Source organism: Narcine bancroftii, chromosome 6, assembly GCF_036971445.1.
Source record: "Narcine bancroftii isolate sNarBan1 chromosome 6, sNarBan1.hap1, whole genome shotgun sequence".
In the NCBI taxonomy this organism is placed as follows: Eukaryota; Metazoa; Chordata; class Chondrichthyes; order Torpediniformes; family Narcinidae; genus Narcine; species Narcine bancroftii.
In genome coordinates, this window is record NC_091474.1 from 169,520,796 (window position 1) to 169,537,755 (window position 16,960).

At 38.8% G+C, this 16,960-nt stretch overlaps 2 long non-coding RNA genes across 3 annotated transcripts in view; one reads left to right on the forward strand and one right to left on the reverse strand.

The window, feature by feature from the left end:
• LOC138737656 (uncharacterized) overlaps nucleotides 1–16,960 on the reverse strand; it is a 113,418-nt gene that overhangs the window by 34,968 nt on the left and 61,490 nt on the right. The gene's annotated exons all lie outside the window — the stretch shown is intronic.
• Nucleotides 657–14,501, forward strand: LOC138737655 (uncharacterized). The gene is made up of 3 exons (XR_011341111.1): nucleotides 657–742; nucleotides 4,658–4,752; nucleotides 13,130–14,501. It is a non-coding gene; the product is annotated as an uncharacterized lncRNA (long non-coding RNA).

Here is a 16,960-nt window from a genome sequence, read left to right on the forward strand (position 1 = left end):
GGAAGAAATTTTGAAATTATAAACCATTTCTTAAAAATTAATAATTTCAGTATGTTGAGATGACCTACAGTATAAATATTTTTTTTAACTGATCATAAGCTAGACTGCATTATTTCATATTTTCTCATTTAATATATAATCTAAGCATTGGTTGTTCAATTTTCAAAGAATGGACCACTTATAGATTCTATGACTACAAATTTGCAAGATTCTAAAATGACTGGCAAGTTGTATACTTTGTGCAAATGTACCGTGATAAGCACTTTGGCAAGTTTGTTGTCCAACATACATATACATTTCAGGGAGAAAAATTCATGGCTAGCAGTTGGATTTCATCCTGTTTTTGAGTCACTGTGGAAATGCTATATCAAATGTTGTGACCTAATCACATGCCCACAAAATAAAAAAAATGCAATTGCCTAAAATACATCAGAAATATCATTATACATAAAAACAGGAATCTGAAGCTACATGAATAGTTCCCAACTGCCTTGTTCTGGTTGCATTCTCACTGGGAGTGTGTGAAATTTTAAGGTGACTCTTCTCCATGGCAATCAGAACAACCACATAAAAGGCTGCCACGGAAACGGTTGAAAACACTAAGACGGGACATGCCAAACTTCTGTTGTGCATGGGTTTGCATCCAGAGATTATCTGATTTGGTCAGGTCCCATGCCATGAGGTGCCCTCACGTCTTATGGTGCAGGTTGATCAGAGAGGCAGAGATGGTAGGGTGAATGATGTAAGCAGGCATATGCTGTTTGCGAGATGTCAGTGCAACAGGGCAGGCAGATCTCGATGCAATGTGTGCCTTGATTCTTTTGTGAGTGTTGAAATGTGGTGTGTAACTTGTGACCTAAATTGGGTACACAACTCACTGTGGGAAATTGTCAGTTGTGTTAAGATGAATTGTGCACAATTGAGCCAGTTTCCTGATGGTCGTGATTTCTCCCAGAAATAATCACTACTGCAATCTAACCCAGGTCAATTTGCATGTTTGCACTCTTTGAGCACATTGTCATACCTATGCCGCTCAGGATGATTTGGCTGATAGCATTCATCTGGCAGAGCAATTGCGTTCTCCATGTCCTTCCAATTGATTCTCTTTCACATGACCACCAATACCCCTTTGGTTCCTTTGCCACCATAGGAGGCATTGTTCAGTAGCCAGCTAACCTACAAACACATTTTTGGGCGTAAACTGGAATATTTGATGGAAACCCATGCAGTTACAGGTAGAATTTGCATACTCCACACAGACAGCATCCAAAATCAAGATCAATCCTATATTTCTGATGCAGCAGCGATGGAAATGGAGACTAATGGGTTCAACCTCTAAACTTAAATTAGAATGCAACACAAAAAAAAATTGGCCACTGTTGCTTCCCACATTGCATCAATTCAGAAGTGCTTCATCAACTATAATGTGCTTGGGATATCCTGAGGTCAAGAAAGATTCATGATAAATGTATTGTTTTATTCATGTTCCAAAAAGTTAATTGTTAATAGCTAGAGCAAATAGATTGATGAAATGCATGTTAGTACAATTGGCTATAAAATAAGTAACACTTCTTCAAAATTACCCACTGAATCATTGAATTTACTTGAAGCACTATGGCTAATCTTGCTCTTTTTTGATGGACTGGCAGTGAAGATTTGAAAGTGAGTGACAGAAGTAGACCATCAAATTAATCCCCAGTTTGGAGTATATTAGTTATCAAGATAAGAACTAAAGTTTGGAGGTATGTAAGCAAACGTGATCAGTTTGAGGTCAAGAATATGATGAGGGAAAATAGTATTTATAGTTTTCACCATTAGATTGGACTTGGGTCACCTGGATTAATGTTTTGGATAAGGATCTTTTTAGGGAATAGTGGACTCTTGAATAGACTGCTGTCTCTAACTGGTGTCACCAACCATTCACTGGGATCCTTCAAGTGAGAGCTGGATCAGTCTCTGGCCAAAGTGAATACCAACTTGGAAAAATGTATTTTGCCAGAGTGATCTTCTCAACTAGTTGGATTGCCTATGAATTAAAGAGCTATTTCCAGAATTAGCCTTGACTTATTTTCTGGTTTCATGTCTCTCTCAAGTGCTTGCATTATTTCAAACGGGATAGCTACTATATATCTTGTGCATATGTGTTTTCACAATTGTGTGAAATTTTCTTGGTTGACCAGAGAGTCCATTATTTTTATGGACAATAATATGTTTGTAATTTATATTAAAAGGTGTAGTAATAAAAGAGTTGTCATAATGGGAGATTTTAATTTCCCATATATCAATTGGCATTTCCAATGGCTTTAGATGGGGTGGAGTTTGTTAGGTGAGTTCAGGAAGGCTTCTTGACATAATATGTAGATAAATCAACAAGAGGAGAGTCTGTATTTGATTTGATTTTGGAAAATGGACCTGGTCAGGTGTCAGATCTCTTAATGAGAGAGCATTTTGGAGATGGCTATCATAATTCTATCTCCTTTACAATAGCATTGGTGAGAGATAGGAACAAGCAAGTTAAAAAAAAATGTTTAATTGGAGTAAGGCGAATTATGAGGCTATCAGGAAGGAAATGGGAAGCTTAAATTGGGAACAGATGTTCTCAGGGAAATTACAGAAGAAAGATGGCAAATATATTTGTGTGAAGTTCTTCTTAGGTACTTTCCAATGAGACAGGGAAGTTATGATAGGGTACAGGAACCGTGATGTACAAAGGCTATACAAAATCTAGTCAAGAAGAAAAGAAAAGAAAATGAACAAGTCCATTCAAATGGCCTTCGGGTGGCATCTAATACCTTGGAATAATGGTGGATGACGATCTTCAGAATTTATACAAACTCAATTACCTCCTGCTATGTAGTAAAATTGAAGAAGATTTGAGTAGGTGGATGAATTTGCCCATCACTCTAATTGGCAGGGTCACTAAATCACAAGATAAAGGAGCAGAAGGAGACCACTAGGCCCATTGTATCTGTTCCATGACTCTACACTAAGCTGAACTATGCTCACATCTAGTTCCAATTTCCAGCCTTTTCCCCATATACCTTGATATCTTTACTTTTCTTTGGCTTGGCTTCATGGACGAAGATTTATGGAGGGGTAAAGTCCACGTCAGCTGCAGGCTCGTTTGTGGCTGACAAGTCCGATGCGGGACAGGCAGACACGGTTGCAGCGGTTGCAAGGGAAAATTGGTTGGTTGTGGTTAGGTGTTGGGTTTTCCTCCTTTGTCTTTTGACAGTGATGTGGGCTCTGCAGTCTTCTTCAAAGGAGGTTGCTGCCCGCCGAATTGTGAGGCACCAAGATGCACGGTTTGAGGCGATATCAGCCCACTGGTGGTGGTCAATGTGGCAGGCACCAAGAGCTTTCTTTAGGCAGTCCTTGTACCTCTTCTTTGGTGCACCTTTGTCTCGGTGACCAGTGGAGAGCTCGCCATATAACACGATCTTGGGAAGGCGATGGTCCTCCATTCTGGAGATGTGACCTACCCAGTGCAGTTTGATCTTCAGCAGCGTGGATTCGATGCTGTCGGCCTCTGCCATCTCGAATTCTTCGATGTTGGAGATGAAGTCGCTCCAATGAATGTTGAGGATGAAGTGGAGACAACGCTGGTGGAGGCGTTCTAGGAGCCGTAGGTGATGCCGGTAAAGGACCCATGATTCAGAGCCTAACAGGAGTGTGGGTATGACAACGGCTCTGTATACGCTAACCTTTGTGAGGTTTTTCAGTTGGTTGTTTTCCAGACTCTTTTGTGTAGTCTTCCAAAGGCGTTATTTGCCTTGGCGAGTCTGTTGTCTATCTCGTTGTTGATCCTTGCATCCGATGAAATGGTGCAGCCGAGATAGGTAAACTGGTTGACCGTTTTGAGTTTTGTGTGCCCGATCGAGATGTGGGGGGGCTGGTAGTCATGGTGGGGAGCTGGCTGATGGAGGACCTCAGTTTTCTTCAGGCTGACTTCCAGGCCAAACATTTTGGCAGTTTCCGCAAAACAGGACGTCAAGCGCTGAAGTGCTGGCTCTGAATGGGCAACTAAAGCGGCATCGTCTGCAAAGAGTAGTTCACGGATAAGTTGCTCTTGTGTCTTGGTGTGAGCTTGCAGGCACCTCAGATTGAAGAGACTGCCATCCGTGCGGTACCGGATGTAAACAGCGTCTTCATTGTTGAGGTCTTTCATGGCTTGTTTCAGCATTATGCTGAAAAAGATTGAAAAGAGGGTTGGTGCGAGAACGCAGCCTTGCTTCACGCCATTGTTAATGGAGAAGGGTTCAGAGAGCTCATTGCTGTATTTGACCCGACCTTGTTGGTTTTCGTGTAGTTGGATAACCATGTTGAGGAACTTTGGGGGGCATCCGAGGCGCTCTAGTATTTGCCAAAGCCGTTTCCTGCTCACGGTGTCGAAGGCTTTGGTGAGGTCAACAAAGGTCATGTAGAGTCCTTTGTTTTGTTCTCTGCACTTTTCTTGGAGCTGTCTGAGGGCAAAGACCATGTCAGTAGTTCCTCTGTTTGCGCGAAAGCCGCACTGTGATTCTGGGAGAACATTCTCGGCAACACTAGGTATTATTCTATTTAGGAGAATCCTAGCGAAGATTTTGCCTGCAATGGAGAGCAGCGTGATTCCCCTGTAGTTTGAGCAGTCTGATTTCTCGTCTTTGTTTTTGTACAGGGTGATGATGATGGCATCACGAAGGTCCTGAACTCCCTCAACAGCCGTTAAGGCTAGAGCTGGATGAGGTCCTCACCCGGGAAGAGACATATAAGGTAATTGAACAACTGAAAAGTGGCAAACCAGCAGGTATGGATGGAATCCCCCCAGAGGTCTGGAAGGCTGGCGGCAAAACTCTGCATGCCAAACTGCATGAGTTTTTCAAGCTCTGCTGGGACCAATGAAAGCTGTCTCAGGATACCCTTACTAATGAGATACTTATCCATTTCCTGTTTAAATACTCCCAGTGATCTGGCCTCCACTGCTTTGTGTGGCAGTGAGTTCCACAGATCCATAACCCTCTGACTATAGAAGTTCTTCCTCATCTCTGTTTTGATTGGATAACTTCTAATTTTAAGACTATGACCCCCCTTGTCTTCGATTCACCCATTAAGGGAAACATCTTATCCACATTCACTCTGTCAAAACCTTTCAATATTTGAAATGTCTCTACGAGATCCCCCCTCATTCTCCTATACTCCAACGAATACAACCCAAGAGCTGCCAAACGCTCCTCATACGCCAGCCCTTGCATTCAGGAATCATCCTAGTAAATCTCCTCTGCACTCCCTCTCCAACAACATCACATTTTTTTCTAAGTTAGGGGGACCAAAACTGTACACAGTACTCTAAATGGAGTCTCACCAGTGCCCCATAGAGTCTCATTAACACCTCTCTACTCTTATACATTATTCCTCTTGAAATGAATGCTAGCATAGCATTCACCTTCTTCACTACCAATCCCACCTGGGCATTAACTTTTCGATTTATCTGCACAAGGACGCCCAGGTCTCTTTGCACCTCCGAGGATTAATTTTCTCCCCATCGAAATAGTACTCTGTAAAGATGAATATATTGCCAAGATTGCATTATCTTTTCTAGTCCTTGCCTATTCCACTACATCAATCCTTTTTTAAAACTCTTAATAAGCATGTTGGGCAATTTATTTGGAACTGTAAATACCTAGAATATCCATGGAAAAGTTAATATGGGATTACAGGTGAGGAGGCGTCCAGTTGCCTAGTTTCAGAAAGTATTATTTTGCAGCCCAAATGAGATTCACTTCTTAATTTTTTGAGAAAGGTGATACCCCCCTCCTGGGTAAAAATTTGATTGCACTCTCTAAAAGAGAAGGTGTTTAATGATTTCATGAATAAATGGAATTCCAAAATTATATCCAACAGAACAGACAACCCCATTTTAAAACACTTGGTTAAAATATGGGTGAGACCTGTGGAGGCTCTGGATTGAAAAGTGGATAGTCACCAAAGACACCTTTAAGACAAAATGAACTTATACTCATAACTTTGAACAATAAAATTTTGGAAGCCTGGTATCATAATGGGATATAATGTTTGGAGGATTGTTATGAAAAAGGACTTTTCATGTAATTTGAACAGCTGAAGAAGAAAAATTACTTGTCCAATAAGACCTTTTTTTTGTTACCTTCAGTTACCTTCCTTAGGGTCAATTTAGGCTCTGAAATGACTCTGCTGGGACTCACTGAAAAAGAGAAACTACTCCATGAAGGAAATGTATATGTTTATATATAGAATGTATTTTGTATTGATGAGTGACAGCCCAAAGCCAGGTTTGCATAAATCTAGGGTGAGATGAGTCAGACCTAGACACAACAATTGACAAACAACTCTGGTCAGATCTGTGTCCGGGAAGTTTGATTGCTACTATCAATGCCAGGTATGGATTAGTTCATTATAATTTTCTCCAACTGTACCTCATCCCACAGAAATTACACCAATATAAACCTGAATCATCAGAGATGTGTTTTAGGTATGATGTAGAGGTTGGTTCCTTTTTACATTCTACCTGGTTTTACATGAAGGTGAGGCCCTTCTGGTATGAGCTTTGTGATACCCTAATTAAGATTACAGGAGTCACCTTCCCAGAGCTTTGTCTTCTGGGGAATTTTACCACTGTTGGTAGATTACTAACTAATTCTTAAATTAAATTCACAGAAATTACCTTATGTGTGGCCAGGAAATACATAGTAATAACATGGAATTCTAACTTCTGTCTACTCATGGATAAGTGGTCTTCGGAGATGAATAGCTGTATCCCACTTGAAAAGGTCACATACTGTAGAGCTCATTGAAAGAATCAAAGACTTGTTGATCCAAACCAAAGCTTTTATTAGCAAAAGACAGGAGCTCTTCAGAGTTGGCCGACCAGTCCGGAATGATCTGACCTGGCTAGGGACACAACCCTTTAAGGCCCAGACAGTAGGCATGGCTTAGCTCTCAGCCAATCGCTGTAAGCACAGTCTAGATACTGTATACATTATATATACATTGGTGATAGATCTGTACTATCACACATAATATCTCAGGAAGGATTCAACACCCTCCTAAAAGTGTGGCAGCCTTATTTAGAGCATATAGATACCTCACTGGCACCAACATAGGGTTACAATCACTTGCCAGTAGATCTCTGTATAGATTTTAACACTGTGATATTATTGTGTCTCCATATGTTTTACTGTATGCATTGATAATGGGATGATTTTTTTTCTTTTTCTCTGTTTAATAGGACTTGTATAGAGAGGATGGGGTGAAGGGAGGGTTTTTTTGTTTTGTATTGGGTATAAATGTTGATTGTTAAATATATTTAAAGTGATGAAATATTGCAAAAAAAAAGAAACGCTTACAAAAGATTCAGAGTTTGGTAATGTTAGAGATCTAGAAGATTTTAAGGCTGACAGGAAGGAGCTTAAGATGGAAATTAGGAGGGCAAGAAAGAACCATGAGAAGGCCTTGACAGGCAGGATTAAGAAAACCCCCAAGGCATTCTAAAGGTACTTGAAGAGCAAGAGGATAAGACATGAATGAATAGGACCTATCAAGCATGACAGTGGAAAACTATGTATGGAACCGAAGGAAATAGCAGAGGTGCTTAATGAATACTTTACTTCAGTCTTCACTATGGAAAAGGATCTTGGTGATTGTAGTGATGACTTGGAGTAGACTGAAAAGAGAGAGAATGAGCTGGAGCTTTTGGAAAGCATCAGGTTGACTAAGTCACCAGGACCGGATGAGGTGCGCCCCAGGCTACTGTGAGAGGTGAGGGAGGAGATGGGTGAACTTCTGGTGATGATCTTTGAATCATCAATGGGGACAGGAGAGGTACTGGAGGATTGGAGGGTTGCAGATGTTGTTCCTTTATTCACGAAAGGAAGTAGAGATAGCCCAGGAAATTATAGACCAGTGAGTCTACTTCAGTGATTGGTAAGTTGATGGAGAAGATCCTGAGAGGTAGGATTTATAAATATTTGGAGAGGTGCAATATGATTAGGAATAGTCAATTTGGCTTTGTCAAGGGCAGATCATGCCTTATGAATCTGATTGAATTTTTTGAGGTTGTGATGAAGGAAGAGCAGCAGATTTAGTGTATATGGATTTCAGCAATGGATTTGATAAGGTACCCCATGAAAGGCTTATTGAGAAAGTAGGGAGGCATGGGATCCAAGGGGGCATTGCTTTGTGGGTCCGGAACTAGCTTGCCCAAAGAAATCAAAAAGTCCTTGAAGATGAGTCATATTCTTCATACAGGTCAGGGACTAGGAGGGTGAGGATTTGTTACGGCATGGACTAGTAAGGCCGAACTGGCCTGTTCTAAGCTGTAAGTGGTTATATGGTTATATGGTTATATGGATCTGTTATGGAAACCTAACTTCATTATTTTTAATAAATGACCTGGATGAGGAAGTTGAAGGATGGGTTAGTAAGTTTGCTGATGACACAAAGGTTGGGGGATGTTGTGGATAGAGTGGAGAGCTGTCAGAGGTTGTAGCGGGACACTGATAGGATGTAAAACTGGGCTGAGAAGTGGCAGATGGAGTTCAACCCAGATAAGTGTGAAGTGGTTCATTTTGGTAGGTCAACTATGATGGCAGAATATAGTATTAACGGTAAGACTCTTGGCAATATGGAGGATCAGAGGGATCTTGGGGTCCAAGTACATAAGATGCTCAAAGAAGCTGCACAGGTTGACTTTGTGGTTAAGAAGGTGTGCAGTGTATTGGCTTTCATTAATTATGGAATTGAATTTAGGAGCCAAGAGGTAATGTTGCAGCTATATAGGACTCTCTTCAGACCCCACTTGGAGTACTGTGCTCAGTTCTGGTCACCTCGCTACCGGAAGGATGTGGAGCTCATAGAAACAAGGATGTTATCTGGTTCAGGGTGCATGCCTTATGAAAACAGGTTGAGTGCAATTGGCCTTTACTCCCTTGGAGCGGCAGAGGATGAGAGGTGACTTGATCAGTTCCAAATTTACTGAGCGGGTTCCAGCCAGGGCCTCATAATCTGGGGGGGGGGGGGGGGGGGGGCTTGGCCACTTGCCAAAAAAAGACCATTAATTTTATTTTGTTTGTAACAATAAAAATAAGGGGCATACCTAGGCCAAAATAATGTACAAGAACAACCAGTTTATGTACAGAACACAACCTCCCAAGAACGTCAAGGAGAATTGTTGTCAGTAACCACTACAAGTATTGAAACCTCTGAAAAAAGTGACAATGAAGTGACAGGACCTAGAGCCAAAGAATTAACCCAAGGCACTGAAGGAACAGGCCACGAGATAGTTCAAGGACATTACCGTTTTAATGACTTGGAAAGCAAAGTAAATGAGCTCAGCGAAAACCCTAGCATTACAGACACAAAAATACCAACTCTTCATGCTGTTAGTGATTTCAGAGACAATAATGACATAGGTTTATGGACCACATTGAATAACAAGGAAAAACCATTCTGGATTGAGAGATGTCAATCGGAATGTCAATACTGGGATGAACCTTTTACCAATTCGAAGCAAACCTACAAAAAACAAGTCCGGTTCTGCTCAAAGAATTTATTCCATTCCACCAAAATAAATGGAGAAACCTACTCTTGAGAATGGCTAGTGTATTCTTCCACAAAAGGAAAAGTCTACTGTTTTGTGTGCAAGTTCTCTCTAACCAAGCTATCTCAACTACAGCTTTAGCTTCTACTGGATTTGATGATTGGCATTATGCTTATCTTGTTCAAACCCACAAAAACTCTAGAAATCATATGAATATGCTAACATATTTAACAAGAAAGCATGGTCAAATCAAAACTCAAAGAGCCAAATCAAAGCAGAACAAGAAGACTGGAGGTGCGTACTTCGGCGAGTTATTGCAGAACATGGCTTGGCATTTGGGGATATGATGAAACATTTGGTTCATTAAACAATGGTAAATTTCTTGGATTGCCAAATTTGATCGCTTCCTGTGTGCTCACATAAATCAGTATGGAAGTAAAGGTAAAGGTTCCATTATTGTCATGTAATACTACATTTAGAACATGCATGAAATTATTTAACATTGTCTATCGTAAGGAAGACAGAGAGTCGCCACTTTTGTCAAGCACCCCTCACAGAAATGAAAGGGTCTAGTCAGCCATCATACTTATCCAAAACTGTATTTGAAGAGCTTATCCAGTTGATGGCTAATAAAGTTCGAAAAGCAATCCTGAGTGACATCAAACAGGCAGTTTTTCAGTCGATTCAACCCCTAATGTTTCCCATGTGATCAACTTACTGTCGTTGTTAGATATGTTTCTCCTAGTGATGGATTACCAGTTGAACGCATTCTGAAATTTTTGGAACTGAAAGATCACAGCAGTGAGAGTATGGCTGAGCTGATACTGAACTACTTCAGTGAACTTGAAATTGATTTCAGTAAACGTAGAGGTCAATCATTTGACAAAGCAGCCAATATGGCTGGAAAGTATAACAGCGTTCAACAAAAAAAAAATTCTGGAAAGGAACAAGTTTGCAGAGTTTATTCCATATGCTGGACATTCTCTAAATCTAATTGGACAAACCACAGTTGAGTCGTGCCTGGATGCAGTGAATTGTTTTGGCATAATAAATGAGCTCTATTGTTTTTTTATCTCAGCTTCGATAAAAAGATGGGTAGTACTAAAAAATTTCTTGCCTCCAGAGTCAAATATTCCTGAATATTTATCAGACAGGAGATGGGAGGCTCACACAAAGCTACTGCAGCTATTACCGGAAGTTATGCTAATGTTGTTGAATTCCTCAGTCAAATTTGCAGTGATGAAACAGGAAAGGGAGATACTAGACAACAGGCTGAAAGTTTTCTGCAGAAAATAGATGAATTTGAATTCATTTTCATGATTCACCTTTGGACACATTTGCTAGACCAATTTTATAAAGTTAGCAAGGCCCTCCAAAGATCGCAAATTTCATTGAACACGTGCAAACATTTACAGCTCAATTTTTGCAGTTTGTATCAAATGCTCAGGCTAATTTTGATAAAATTGAACAGCAAGCTTACACTACTGGATGTAGAATACAAAACTGTCAAAATAAGTAAGAGAATTCAAAAAATAACAAAACAATAATGGGACAGCACCCAAAGCCTTAGACAAACTTTCTCCAAGAGACAGGTTTAGGGTAAATTCATTTATTCCCATCATAGATGCTCCTGAAGCCAATCTAGACAGAGGAGCAACAATGTATAGGAATGTAGCTGGCAATGTTTCAATTTTGGTGAACCTGCAAGCAACGGATTCACAATGCCATCAAGATGTTGATGCAAGGGTATCCAAAGGAGGTTGACCTTAGTCTAGTCAATGAGCTCTTACACTTCCTCCTGTACATCAAACAAGCTCACCCTGAAAAAGAAAATTTCAGCCACCAAGATATGTATCAAATAATATTCCAAGCAAAAATTCAGGCAGCTTTTCTCAATGTGGAAATGATTTTCAGATTGTTCCTGTTTTTACTGGTCACTAACTGTACTGGGGAAAGATCATTTTCTAAAGTTAAAAGGATTACAGTCAACAATGTCCCAAGATTGGTTGTCTGATCTGAGCATTCTCTGCATAGAAAATGATTAACTGTGACTTACTGATTTTAATGACATAATTGATGTTTGCATCCAAAAAAGCTTGAAAGAAACTGTTTAATGTTGAAACATAGCTATGAATGTGTGTGAATGTCTTCATTAATTACAAACTTTTATAAACATATTAAAAGTTATAAATTTATAAATAATCTAAAATTTCAGCAATGTCCTACTTTCATTGAGTAGATAAAGAAGAGAATGAGGTTTTGTTTCTCATGATCAGATGCTATTAAGTTTGGGCCTCCGAAGGTTTCCAAGCCCAGGGCCTCCAGTTGTGTTAATCCAGCACTGGACCTGATAGAGGTGTTTAAGATGATGAGGCACTGATCATGTAAATAGAGTCTTTTTTCTCCAGGGCTGAAATGTTTGCCACAAGAGGACATGGGTTTAAGGTGCTGGGGAGTAGGTACAGAGGAGATGTTGGGGTAAGTTTTTTATGCTGAGTGGTGGATGCGTGAAATAGGTTGCTGGCAACGTTAGTGGAGGCAGATATGTTAGGGTCCTTTAAAAGACTTTTGGATAGGCCCATAGAACTTAGAAAAATAGAAGGATATGGGAAAGCCTCGTTGTGCTGTACATTTTCTATGTTCTATGTTAATGATTTGAATATGTATGTAGGGGACATAATCGCATATGTCATGAATATTGTTGGATTGTGGATAGTGTGGAGAGTAGTCTTAAGCTACAGACTGATATTGATACATTTATCAAATGGGGTGTGAAATTTAAGATAGAATTTAATCTTAATAAATGCAAGGTGATACATTTTGGCAGTACCAATGAGCCCAGGACATATACCATGAATAGTAGTGTTCATGCGAGTTTTGAGGAATCGATGGAACTTGGTATACAAATCTAAAGATTCCTGAATGTGCTGGAACAGTTAGATAATGTGATTAAGAATGGGATACTGGCCTTCAGTGGTCTGGACAATGAATACAAGAACACAGAGGTTATGCTCCAACTTTACAATTGATTGGTCAGACCTCAGTTGGAGTAATGCCTGCAGTTTTGGTTACCACACCATAGGAAAGATGTGATAGTGATGGAAAGGCTGGAGGATGTTACTGGGATGAAGCAATTCAGTATTTTGAGCTTTATGATTAAAGACGTTTCTTTTTAAGGATTCAGGTTAACGAATACACTGTTGTCAGTTACCTGTTAAATCAATGGCTTTCATTGAGTAGGTAAAGAAGAGAATGAGGTTTTGTTTCTCATGATCAGATGCTATTAAGTTTGGGCCTCCGAAGGTTTCCTAGCCCAGGGTCTCCAGTTGAGTTAATCCAGCACTGGACCTGATAGAGATGTTTAAGATGATGAGGCACTGATCATGTAAATAGAGTCTTTTTTCTCCAGGGCTGAAATGTTTGCCACAAGAGGACACAGGTTTAAGTTGCTGGGGAGTATAATTGATTCTTGATTATAATAGACAAGTTATTGAAGACTTCAGTAGAAAAGAAAATATTTGCACTTAACAATTTCAGAAAGAAAACCTTTCTATTTTCTATCAATTTGACTTCTAGCTATCACGTAAGTGGCCTTGGATTCAGGACATCAGAACTGGTAATAACATCGAGATTACATCACCATCAATTACTCTTTGCAGGAAGGAAGCAATTCATTGGCAGACAGTGTTTGTGAATTTATCTGTGAAACAATCTCTACTGGACTTCCTTGAGTCCCAGAACAAGCTTGTATAATAAACAATTGTCAGCACAAACAGCGGGCTGACAGTGCAAGGCCAATTAGGGGAGTATGTTTGAAACAGGAAACTGTAAATTCAAGTTCCCAGGACAATGACTCAGAGTACCCCTTTCAAATATCTATAAAGTTCCTGTCATTTACTTTAACTTGCATAATGGTTCCTAGCTCGGTGTAAATGGATGATCCTGAGTCATGATCAGATAATCATCAGTGGAAAGCAATGCCTAAAAGCTGGGCATCATGGTAATTAAGGCAATCAAGAATGCAGCAGTTTGACCCTGAGAGATGTTCCTTTATAAAAAAGGAAGAAAATCTGATTGAAAGTTGTTTTCTTGTTTTGTATATCTACCTTTTGTATTAACTGCATTTTACCTGTTTATTTAACTTCATGTTGGCTGCAAAGCCATGACTTTGAAGTGATAGAGATGATTTTGCTGTAGTGTAGTGATATCTACATTATCCTGGATGGGTTCAATGTGTCACTGGGTCGATGCATCTAATTGTGTGAGTTTGAGACTTTGCTGCCAATAGATGAACTTCTTCACTAGGAAACCAAAGCTTTGTTTTAATGTTTGAAGTTACTCGTTTGGGTTGTTGTGTAGTAACCTAAGTTTCCTTGTTACTGCAGGGGTGACAACCCAAATAACTTTTTCTTTATTAACTTTTCCAAGCATTTGTTGCACAATACAAAATGGTATCACACCAAATGTTGCTTCAGGACATTTTATCTGTTCTTCCTCAGAGATCTAAGAAAGGTGATGTAATGGCTCTACCTAACTTTAGATTTTACGATTGGGCCATTAATATACAAAGTCTTATGTCTAACTGCCCATTATAGGTATCAATGGAGCTGAATTCCACCACCCCCCCCCATAATTTTCTAATTTAGCACTTCTTGCCTCTTCATTTCCATTTTCAACTTAATTAATAGATAGATAATCCATTTGTTAAATATTTTATGAAAATTTGGACACAGTTTAGAAAACATTTAGCATTTCATAATTTTTTTCTCTCAAGCCCTATTGTATCCAATCACCTTTCTCAACCTTCTTGACATGATGCTATTTTTCGGAGTAGGTATAGAGAGGGTATTTCAAAGTTTTAAGGATCCATTCATTGATGGATATTTTGCATTATTTGAGCAGCTTTCTGCAAAATTTAATTTTCCAAAATCTCATTTTTTTACATAGTTGCAAGTCCTGAAATTTTCTTAAATCAAAATTATCTGATTTTCCAAAATAGTCTGAATCAAATTTTGTAGATGAGTTTTTTTTAGCCTAATGCCTTCTCACAAAGGTTTAACATCTATTATTTATGACAAAGTCTTATGTTTAAGTTAGACTTCATTAGTTAAAATTAAATATGCTTGGGAACAGGTTTTAAATTTGACTATATTGGATGTGGATTGGGACACAATTTTTAAGTTGGTTAATTAGCTCTTTGTTATTTGCTCAACATTGTTTATTGCAATTTAAAGTGGTACACAGAGCACAATTATCTAAGGCTAAATTGTTTTGCTTTTATTCCGATGTGAGCCTCTGGTGTGACAGGCGTAAGAGCAGAGAAGTGTCATTAATTCAAATGTTCTGGATTTGTCTTAGTTTAGAAAAATACTGGAGAGAAGTTTCCATACTTTGTCAAAATTTTTAATACAGATTTAATACTGAATCCATGGGTGACCCTCTTCGGGAGGGAATGATTCTTCTTTGTCTCCGGTTCAGAGTCGCACTCTCTCTTTTGTCGAGGAGTGCTATTTTACTTAAGTGGAAGGATGCTGCCCCGCCTACTCATGATCAGTGGTTGTGTGACATCATGTCTTGTTTAAATATGGAAAAGATTCATTATTCAATTAATAATTCAGATACACGATTTCAGAAGTTATGGAGGTCTTGATGACTCTCTATCTTATTTTATGATTTCACTCAATGTAATTAAATTGTCTGACTTGTATCTTTTCCACATTCTTTTGATTTACATTTAACAATAATCATATGTAGCATCTAGCAATATGATTAGGCAAGGGTTTTGCGTTTTCCCCCTTTACTATTTTCCTCTTTCTTTTATGTTTATTAGAATTTTTTCCATAAAAAAGATACACAGCATATCATTTAGAATATGAATTATGGATATGATTTACAATTTATGTATGCTTTTGTCATATTGAATGCCTTATTTAGTTTGTGTAACTATCCATATCATCTTATTGAGTTGCACCATTTTTTATGCTCTTTATTAAAATCAATAAAATATAATTTAAAAAGAAAAGGATATTTTATTTGACACTGTAAGTAGACAAATCACATTATCCATGATAATATATATGCCTTGTAGACATTTGGACCATAAACTTTACACAATATTCTTGGGATTTTCTTACTTTCCAACAAGAATTCTTTGTGTTGTAGATTTAAGCCTTACAGGCACATGTGCAGTGCCATTGGATATTTATTCTTCGAAAAAGAGATATGACTAGATGATTATTTTTAAACTATGTGGAATATTATTGCAAATTATGATTAATCCATGACAATTTTCTATGGGATGGTATCTAACAGCATCAAAGAGTAGTTAAAAAGTGAAAAGTTTGAAGGTATTTTTGGAAGCATCATACATTTTTTTGGAAATAAAGGCTGTCTGTTTGAAATGTACTTTATACAGAGATGTTAAATAAAAGTCAATGACCGTTGATGTATGAAGAATTTAATAGATCAGATCAATCTGATCTCACCTGATAGTGGAAATTTCAGTATGAGGCAACTGCAAGAAATCCTGGGAGAGGAATAGAGGCTCATTTGCACAAGAAAGTGTCATGAACCCATCACTCCCCCATCTGAAATCAGTTAACTTAGCATTATCTTGAGTATCCTTGTTAATAAATGCATCTATGGCTTTATACCCTTGACCATGATTCCCTCCTGCCCTATCATCCCCTGAGAATCTCTACTCCAATTCATTCACAATTGGCACTGATGCTTCCAGCCAAAAACTGCAACTTGGAAAAAGTTCCTTAATCCTCCTCATCTCTTTCTTATTTTAAGATGCTGCTTGAAATCTATCCTTTCAACCATGCAACTGACCATCTTTTGTAAAATCTCTTCTTTTTTCTTCTCTTGAGTGTCAGATTTTATTGGAAAATAACCGCTTGTATTGAGTTCCATACTCCAATCCTAACAGTGACAGAACTTGGGCACGCATGCTGTAAAACATGCAGAACATTTTGCATTGTGAAAAAACTATGTGGGCAGTGATCCTGACCAAAAAAAGATGGTCCAATTATCTTTCCAATAGCATTGCCTTCATCAAATCTGGCATCAATAACGGTGGAATCAGTGAACAGAATCTTAACCAAACCAGCCATTTAAATATGTGATTACAAAAGCAGGTCAGCAATAAGTAACGCACCTTCAGGGTTCTCTTAAACCCTTCAAGCATGACAATGTATAAGTCAGGGATGTGATGGGATATTTTCTACTTATCCAATTGAAGGCAACTCTGACAAAACTTATAAAGCTTAATATTTTCTTGAGCCCCCAAGCAGTTGTCTTGTTGGCTTCCCATTCACCACCAGAATATTTATTTCCTTTTTCACTCCTGTGCACCAGGGCTGCAATCTGTACCATCTGAAGTAGTGCACCATTAATTCTTAATAT